Source organism: Urocitellus parryii, unplaced genomic scaffold, assembly GCF_045843805.1.
Source record: "Urocitellus parryii isolate mUroPar1 unplaced genomic scaffold, mUroPar1.hap1 Scaffold_176, whole genome shotgun sequence".
Classification (NCBI taxonomy): Eukaryota; Metazoa; Chordata; class Mammalia; order Rodentia; family Sciuridae; genus Urocitellus; species Urocitellus parryii.
Window position 1 is genome coordinate 84,042 of NW_027552224.1, and position 9,837 is coordinate 93,878.

Here is a 9,837-nt window from a genome sequence, read left to right on the forward strand (position 1 = left end):
ATCATGAACATTTTAAGTAAATCCAGAATTTGTTAAAAGTCAGTTAACACTCAACCGTGGACCCCTATGTTCCTGGTTTTTGTCTCAATGGGAGATCTGTAAGCATCATTTTAAACTTTTTAAGTTGATTGATCATTCATAGTTTTCTTATTTTAATCTTATTTTCTTTATTTAATCTTATTTTAATTAAAGTGTTTTTTTTTGAACTAGGAAATTACCCATTCCCTCTAGGTTTCCAATTTTATGTAGTAGGTTTCTGCAGTTTGATTTTTAATTTCTTCTCTAACTTTGAACTTCTGCTATTTTTATCAACAATATTTTTAAATATACTTTTTAGTTTACCTTGTTTTGATTGAATTATCTTGTTTGACAGTTCTCATTATTTCAAAAAGTTTTCATTATCATTTTCTTATTAAGGTCTTTGGGACAGTTTGTGTAACTTGGTGGCAGATAACTTGATTAACATGTGAGAATCCCTGGGTTCCATTTCAGCACCAGACAATATGTCTTTGACAGGACCCAAGTGTCAGGGGAATTGTTCAAAATATTATGTATTTACACACACACACACACACACACACACACACACACAGATCTTTTCCAAATTGGGTTGAAATTATTCTAAGCAAAATTTGCTATTCAATTTTATAGAAAGAAAGAGGATGGTGATATTTTAAAATTCCACCTATTGATATTACATGATATTTCAGCTTAAAACCACTGAAATAATTACAGTGTGTAAGAGAAAAGTCAATAGATTCTTTTTAAAAAACAGATACATTTACCAAAATAGACTTTTTTAAACAGACGTTTTCTACTTTTTCAAATTTAGAAAGCATATTTGAATATCTTATTAAAGTCTTACATTCATCAAGTAGTTAGTTTCTCTTACTCCTTGCAAGCAAGGGAATTGACCTTCTAATAAGCATGCTTTATATATTGTCAGAAGTTCTTTTTGGAGAACTCTATTAAGTGTTTCTCATATATTCAAAACATCACTTAAAAGCATACCAGTGACCTTTTGATTTCATCAATCTTAATTTCTTTTGAAATAATGTGTGTATACATTAGTACTTACTAAATATTACTTTGTGTAGGAAATCACGTGATTTCATTTTATATAAATGCTGGTGCTCTATATTATATATTAATGATTTCAAAATATGAGTTGACTATAACTCATATTTTGAAATCATTTAAAACATACATACACTTTTTACCATATTTTAATGAAGTAATATAAGTGGAGACTAGACATGTTAATATCATGAGCTGAAAAATAATTAAATATAGTTGAATTATTTTGGGGTATTCAACATAATGGTTTCCACCTTTTTCTATAAATCCCCCAGTTGTCTCATATTATATGCTTGGTTTGGAGTATTCTTTTAAATTTATTTATGGTGATGAGAATTAAGCTGATAACCTTGACTATGTTAGGCAAGCAATGAATTTCAGCCCTTTTAAAATATTATGTTGAGACAGGATTTTGCTAAGTTCCTGAGGTATTGAGGCTGGCTTCACACTTTGTGATCCTCCTGCTTCAGTCTACAAAATAGCTGTGATTACAGTTCAAAGTGCTTAGTATGGCCTAGAGAACTTTATGTCATTATCATGTTTCTAATTTCTTTTTTTCACTCCAATACACATTTATTCAACTAAAACAAAACATCTTTAAACATATTTTAACAATGTACAAATACATTTACAACATAATCTGCTGATTAAAAGACTCCAACAAAGTTTGAAGTATCTCAACAGAATTTAAAACTGCCGACAATAATTTGTAGATTGGTTTAGTTTACAGTTAAATATATTGCCTTGTTTAAAAAAAATTATTAATACAAATGTATGATTTACAATATCCCCATTATAGCAAGAAAATATAGATTCATAAAATGTCTTTAGGTATTTATTATGCCAAGTATTTAAATGATTATTTTTACTATAACATAAGAATAATATTCATTTAGTACTAAAAGATTTTATTAGTCCAGAGACCACTGAAGAGTTTCCAGGAAGTTGCAAAATAAAATATGACTATCCTTTCTATGAAATAAATAGAACAGCAGCAATCCATGGGTATCCCTTAAACATAAACTATAAAGATTCCGTTTATTATTTAGACCTTAAGTATAAAAATAAAAGAAAATTTTAGAAACTAGTTTCACTTGTGCATGTCTAAGGTAAACAATTTCAACATGAAGTATATATTTAATATTAACATTTTTTTAACTCATACAGAAACCAAGTGTTTACTCTTAATCATGAAATCAACTTATTTCTGAAAAAACCTATAGAAATAATATGTAAACACACATACCTTTGAGATAGATTAAGAACATCCTATATTCTATGGATCAAAATGCAAATATCTCTGTAACATATGTAAACTAACACATTAATTTGGGATATACGGATACATTACTATATGCATACATATGTACACCATAAAATAAATTCTGAAAATGTTCTTAATGACATCATACTTCCCAGCCTCAAATACTAGAAAAAGAAAATTAAAACTTTGTTTAAAAAAAGAAAACAGTTTTTATAGTAACTTTGCAAGTGAAAACAAAACAAACAAACAAAAATCAATGCTCCTTTTTACACTGGACTGAGCTCTAAACAATTCATAATCAAGAATCTCTTCAGCCATTCCCCAATATCACAGAAAACATAATTTTCTCTCTATTCAAGAAGTCTGTTCATTTCTGGTGTTTTGTCTCAAAAACTGCATTCCAAGATACCAGGTAGCCATGCTGGTTAAATTCTTCTGGCTGCCCACTTGCACCTAATGTAACCATACAGGTTGGCACCCTGTAGCACCACACCCATGGTAACCATGCAAGCCATTTTACTCTGAGGGAGAAGAGAGCACTAAAGGCAAATATCACCCACAGCACTGGACAGGCAATTAGTCCTAAGCAAAAGATTCTTGATTCAGCTTCTGAAACAGTTTTATTCTCCTGAGGAGATGCCTTCCTGGACTCAAACACCCAATGACTCTTTCCATCCTCATCAATATGATTCCACCACCCAAGGCCTACCATCAGTCTCTACCTGTGACATTCTTCACTGCCCAAAAGTCATGTGACAACAACAAGATAATTGTCACCATACAAGCAATAATGCTACTGCTGAGCAATTCACAGAGAAGATAGACTATAATGGCACAGACTCAGAAGAACAAATGGAAAAATGATGCCACTGGATGTCGGATTTTAGATTTTCTTAGCCTATTAGTTGTCTCTTCTTCTGCATCAAACAATGAAACATCTTCAGTGTCATCATTGCTGTCCTGAGTGTAAGGCTCTGCCAGCATCTCCTATTCCTACATGATTGCAGGGTACCCCCTACAGGGCAGGTCACAAGGGAGCTGAAGAGGTGCCCAGAGGCTGCACCCCTTTCACTTCCTCGAGTGCATGAAGTGCAAGATGGGCCGAGGAAAAAGACCACCAGCACCCCACCCACCACACAGAGCATTTCTGCAGCCCAACATCAGATCCGCCCAGCGCTTGGCGTTGGTTGAGGATGGGCTTCTCCTCTCCACACCCCCAAGCTTCCTGAACTCGGGGATTCCTGGGTCACTCCTCCTATGAGGGCCTCGGAGCACCCAGATCACCTCCACAACAACTACCCTTGGTCCTCCATCCTTCCCGCCCACTCAGCTCTTCCTCAAGACGGACAGCCAGAGGGGACACAACACAACCACCCATGTGCGCCCAGCTCACTCCACAAACCCTGCAGGAGGGACCCTTCCACCCGCCAAGCCTAGGCCAGCCGCTCTCCGTGCCCACAGCCCCTCACCTCATGTTTCTAATTTCTTAATAATTTTCTAATCTATATTATAGCCATTTTCTCCTTCTAAATGGTCATCAAAGTTTTTTTTTATTGTTCTGAGAGAATATTTAATGTGAATATAATTTATGATGTGACACCTCTGGTCACAATAGGCTATTTCTATTGTAAGAGTATTTTGATTCTGATATTTTGATAGTATAATGTGAATGTACTTTATGATATGACACGTCTGGTCACAATAGGCTATTTCTATTGTAAGAGTATTTTGATTCTTAACTGTTTTTCAGACTTAATATTTTCCTAAGAGTGGTGATTGTTCACTTTCTATTTGATTACACAAATAAGGCATTGATTTACAAAAAAATTGTGGTGCTAAGGATCAAACCCAGGGCCTCCTGAATTCTGGATAAGGTATGCCACCACTGAGCTACATCCCGGCCCCATAGATTCTTTGTTTTCATTAGCTTTATGACTAGCTATATCAATGAGAAACTTACATAGAAATTCAACTACATTTGAAAACATTCAAGAGTTTGGGCAGCCAATATTTTTTATGATTTCTAAAATATAATTTCCCCATAAAACACGAGAATATCTAAGATCACTCATAAACCATGCTTCCATTGAAGTTTTTCTAGTTTTACCACTTCTGAAGAACATCATGGAGGAAACTGACTCTGATATTCTTTTCAATTTTTCTTTTTTTAGAAAGCATCATAAGTTATTGTCACAAATTCTGTTTACATTTTTCTTTTAAATATTTTTCCTAGTGGCAAATATTTGATGCTATTACTGTTGAAGGGTATACATAGAAACAAACAAAAGATAAGAATTCCTTGGGATCAATGATTCATTCACAATGAATCAATCTGCTCTTGTAACATATTTTTTATCATGACTCTTTTGAAAAAGTTCAACCATGACTTGAAATAGTGTCTTTAAAATGTAGATTTTTTCTCTAAAGTTTTGAAATTTTTAGAGAGAAAATCCATAACCTAGCAATAGCAAAATAAATAATGATAAGTTTAAACATATTATTACTTTAACATAAAACATATAAAATAAGTATTTATCTTACATTATGTTAGTTTGACACATTTTTGTTATAAATGCTCTTAACAAAATGCAGAACTAGTTAAGAATGTCAATTATTAGTAATTGACATTCTGAGTAATTAAATGAGCAGGCATTTGAAAAATATAGCCATATCTTAAGATTTTATTTTAGAGAAGTTTTATGTTTACACAGAAATTGCAAAAAAAATGCAGAGATCTACTATGTAACTTCTACCCAGTTTTTTTCTCTTATGACTTACGTGAGCTATCTCAGATGTGTTAACTTCATACATGATTTTTCATGATAAACAGATACTGATATGCTCTTATTAACTAATGTCTGTGTTTCCTTTGGATTCTCAGTACAGCCTCTTTCAGTTCCAGGACCCCATCTAAGATCCGGCAAGACAGTCATCCTGTCTCCATAGGCTTTTCTTTGTGGTGACAGTTTCTCTGACCTTAATTTCTCTGATGCCCTTGATGGATGAGGAGGACCTGACAGTTGAGGAGTACCTGTCAGGTACTTTTTAGATTTTCAGTTGATGTTTTTCTCATATGTAGACAGGTTATGGAATGGGGAGAGCAGATTACAGATGAAGTGCTGTTCTTCATTTCATATCCTCAAGGTGCTCAACTGAATGATGTAGTGTTTACCAGATTTCTCACTGTGAAGTTATGTAAGTTATGTTTCCCTCTCTCTCTCTCTCTCTCTCTCTCTCTATATATATATATATATATATATATATATATATATATATTGTTTTGGAGTAAGTCACTATGCAGAGCCCCCTCTTAAGGAGTGGGAAGTTAGGCCTAACTCCTTGAGGGCCAAATGTCCACCTCAATTACTTGAAATTCCAGATAAGAGGTTTTTATTTAGCCTCTTTTTTTATCTGTTTAGTCATTTATTTGTAAATAAATGAGCATCTGGATATTTACTCCAAGATTTTGTTTGTTATCCAACTCTATAGTACTTTGCTGCTTACTTCATTCCTGCTTGAAGCATTTGGGAATAGCTTTGACCATTCGTTTCCTGTTTTGTTTTAACAGGAAAGAATAGTATAATACCCTCAATTAGGCCTTTTACACTTATAAAACATTTCACTGAGGCTTTAAATACAATATAATATCCTTATGAAGACTCTAACATATATAGTATGCACTGAAATAATATGAGTTTGTTATCAATAAATATCATTAATGATACCACTGGTTGACATCACATACACATGGAGACCCCTAGAAAATAACATGTCAAACCATCAAACTCATAAGATATCCTCACAGAGAAGTAGGAAAAATATAATATCTTCATTGAGGCATTTGACACGTATATGAAATCCTTGTGGAAGCCTATGTCATATAAAAAATATTCTCAATAAGATCTCTAAAACTCACATAAAAACTAAGCTCTTTGACACCTATAATATTTTCAATGAGTCCTCTATACACATATAATCAATGAGGGCTCTGACATATAATGTCCTCACAGAGGTTTCTAACATGCTCAATATCATTACTGAGGCCTGTGTCAGTCATAAAATATCCATGAGAGCCTGTGACAAATAAGAAAAACCACATTGAGGCCTCTGAAACACAATAATATTTTTATTCAGAGCTCTCACTAAACACATGAAACTATTCAAAAAGACACTGTCTTCACTGAGGGCTCTGACATATAATATATTACTTACTGACTCTTTTGACAACTATAATATTCTCAGAGAAGACTCTAAAACATATGATATCATAAGTCCTTTGAAACAAGTCCCATTGTCACTAAGGATTCAAATGCATTTAGTATTCTCACTGAGGCATGTGACCCTAATGGTATCCTCACTGAGGCTGTTGACAATAATGAAGTACTGGTACTGAGACATTTGACTCAGGAATAGCCTTGCTGAGGTGGCTGGTGCATTTAAAATACTCCCTGAACCATCTGAGAGGCATAATATACTCCCCGAGGCCTCTAACTTCCTGAGGTCTTTGAAATATTTAATATCTACATTGACACCTACAGTATCTATAAGAGTCATACTGAGGTCTCTAATACTAACAATAAAGTATTAGAGACATCTGAGATGTATAATTGGATAACAGAGGTCTCTTGCACTTGGAATGTCTTCTTGATGCCTCTGGTACTGCCATCATGTACTCACAGAGGTCCCTTTCTATAGGAGAAAACTGAGGCCTCTGACAAGTATAGTAAGTTTACTGCCGACTCTACAAAATATGATTTCAAAAGTGAAGCCTGTAACAAACACATTATATTGTCACTGAAGAATCTACCACATATCCTCATTGAGGCCACTGCCATGAACAGGATATGTGTACTGTGACCTTGATCCCATTCAAGGGTATGGGTTGGTGAAGCCTCAGATACTCTGGTAATACACTGGCACTGGACTCTGACACTTAATATCTATATGAAGCTTCTATAATAGCCTCAGAAAGGTTTCTAACACTCAAATCACATCCTCAGTGAGTCTTCCTCTAAAGCCAACATGAATCCTCCCTGAGGCCTCTGACATTCACACCCTATCTCATTTGAGCCCCAAAACACTAATGATATTCTTACTAAGGACTCTGAAATGGATATAATCCTCATACAGGACAGTGAAATCAATATAATATCCACCCTGAGGCTTCTGTCATTCAGAAATATCCGAATCAAGGCTTCTGACACTCAAGGAATATCACACTGAGTGCTCTGGGGCACCAGAAGTCCACACAGATTTAGACCCTCTGAGAGTCAACCAAAAGTACTGAGGCCTCTGTAGGTAACATGAGGTACAATGAGTCCTCAGAGACATATATGTCTCATTGAGGTCTCTGACACATATAAAATCCCCACTGAGGATTCCATCCTATGTACAGTATGGAATGAGTCATTTGAGCCTGTATTTTCCTCACTGACCTCTGAGAGAGATTCTATTCTCAATGAGGCTTCTTACACATATTAGATCATCATGAGGGCCTGTGGTGTTCATTTCATAATCTCACTGGGGCCTTTCACACTGATATTCTCTCTACCCTGAAAACTTCATCACATACAATGTCCTCACTGGGTACCCTGGCACTGCTATCATTATTCTCAAGGAGGCCTCTGGACACATAGAATTTCCTCACTGAGAACTCTGAGCCCTAAAATATATTCACTGAGGACAAAATCCTCAGAAAGTCCTCTAATATTCCGAAGTTTTCTTCACCTCACAGTCATATAAAATAGTAAGTGAGGATTCTGACACTTATACTATCTACCCTGAGGCCTCTGACACAAATATTTAACAATCTTAATTGAGGCATGTGGTAATAACAAAATAAACTCAGTGAAGTCTGACACATATCACATCCTCAATGGGGCCTCTGACCTTGACAGAATATCTTCAGTATGTCCCCTAACAAATGTGTTATTCTCACTCAGGCTTTTGATCCTCAAAGAACTTTCACATATAATATGCTAACAGAGTCCTCTTCTTATTACAGCACATATATGTCATGACTCAGGCCTATGGCACTTAAGAAACATTCTTATGGAGGTCTCTGACACTCATGTAATATCCTTAGTGAGTCCTTCTCTGACACATCAGATACTCACTGAGGTCTCTGGAATTTCTTGATTATCTCACTGAGTCCATAAACACTCCTATTCTATTTATTGAGGATTCTTAAGTGTACAATATCTTCACTCTGATCTCTATCACTCATATCCTCTCCTCCCTTGTTCCTCTGACAGTTACACAACTTATTTATAGAGACGTGTGAGACTCAAAAAATATCCTCAATCCTCTTGGCCATCAGTGTATATATCAGCAAGAACTCAGGCACACCTAAGAGCCTCACTGACAAAGACCCCTATTGTCTAAAATATTTAAAAAAATCACTGAAGACTCTGAAAGTACCTTCCTATCAACACAGATCCTTATGACAGTTTAAGTATCCACTTGAAGTCTCTAACACAGACAATAACTCCACAGAGGACTCTTACCCAAGCTGTACAAATGCTGAGGCATTCCACACTGTAATATCCTATTGAGGGATGTGACAGTTGTATAATCTCTTCATTGAGGACTCTAACACATGCAATGTTCTTACTGAGAAGCCTGGCACTTCCATAATATTTTCTGTGAGGCCTCAGACACATAGGATTTCCTTCATGAGACATTTAAGCCATATATTATACACACCAAGATGTCAAACATATGCAATGCCTTCAACAAGGTCTATTCCAATCAAATATTTTCCTTACTAAGGATGTTTACATCATATATTAGTGTGACTGGGGGTTCTCTCACATATATTATCCACACTGAGTCCTCAGATGCATATTATCAACTTACTGAGGCCCTGAACACAGAACATGTCCTAACTGTGTCCTGTGGCAATCATGGAGTAAGCTGAATGAAAACTCTGACCCACTCTCACTGAGGCCTCTGATTGGACATAATGTTTTCACAGAGTCCTGGATCACATGTATGATTTTTCACTGAGGCTTCTGACTATCAGTTCATAGCCTTGCTCTGGACTCTGACAGTAAATATCCACATGAAGATTCTAAGGCATATGATAGGATTACAGAGGCCTCCTACTCTTATCATAGGTACACTGGACTCTGACCCCTGCAATATCCACATTTGGTCTATGCTATTTATATAGAATTCTCCTGGGTGTCTCTTACCCTGATAGGATATCCTCCATGCCTCCCCTGACATTCATATCCCATACTCACTAAGGCATCTGACATTCATATGCAATCACACTGAAGGTACGTTCACCCCTAATCAACTTCCTGAGGACTCTGAAACTTAAAATGTCCCCACTCACAGCTCCAAGAATTATATGATATCTTTCCTGAGGTCTTTGAAATCCATATAATAAACTCCTAGAGGATTCTGATGTATAGAAAGTCCTTTCTTGTCCTCTGACACTAACCTAGTATATTCACTGAGTCCTGTGATAATAACATTGTAGTCTCACT

The 9,837-nt window shown here is 35.6% G+C and overlaps 1 pseudogene; it reads right to left on the reverse strand.

The window, feature by feature from the left end:
- Positions 1-2,695: 2,695 nt before the first annotated feature.
- LOC144251733 (Golgi apparatus membrane protein TVP23 homolog B pseudogene) lies at positions 2,696-3,121 on the reverse strand (annotated as a pseudogene).
- Between the last annotated feature and the right edge of the window lie 6,716 nt (positions 3,122-9,837).